Here is a 518-nt window from a genome sequence, read left to right on the forward strand (position 1 = left end):
CGGGGGAGGAGAAGAAAGATTTCAGCAATGGGGGAGATAAAAGATTTAAGCAACGGAGGAGATAAAAGATTTCAGCAACGGAGGAGGAGATGAAAGCTTTCAGCAACAGAGGAAAAGAAGAAAGATTTCAGCAACTGAGGAGATAAAAGCTTTCAGCAACGGAAGAGGAGATAAAAGCTTTCAGCAACAGAGGAAAAGAAGAAAGATTTCAGCAACTGAGGAGATAAAAGCTTTCAGCAACGGGGGAGGAGATGAAAGCTTTCAGCAACAGAGGAGGAGATGAAAGCTTTCAGCAATTTGGTAGGGGAAGATGGGGCACTCTGAGGTGAATTTCTACAGAAATTCTGCCGCTCTGCAGAAACTATGTTCTACAAAATGATGAGCAAAACTGTAATCTAAGACCACTTTGAAAATAGATCGGTTGATGATCGCAGTGAGACTCCATCACGTTGAAGCCAAACATCTTAACAAATGGAAGCCTTAAAGCAACAAAAAACGAACAATGTAAGCGGCAGACG

The 518-nt window shown here is 42.3% G+C and overlaps 1 protein-coding gene across 3 annotated transcripts in view; it reads right to left on the reverse strand.

Moving 5' to 3' along the window:
• Positions 1-518, reverse strand: part of LOC112153956 (transformation/transcription domain-associated protein) — a 118,663-nt gene that overhangs the window by 93,754 nt on the left and 24,391 nt on the right. The window lies entirely within an intron of this gene.

The sequence above is a fragment of the Oryzias melastigma genome, linkage group LG19 (assembly GCF_002922805.2).
Source record: "Oryzias melastigma strain HK-1 linkage group LG19, ASM292280v2, whole genome shotgun sequence".
In the NCBI taxonomy this organism is placed as follows: domain Eukaryota; kingdom Metazoa; phylum Chordata; class Actinopteri; order Beloniformes; family Adrianichthyidae; genus Oryzias; species Oryzias melastigma.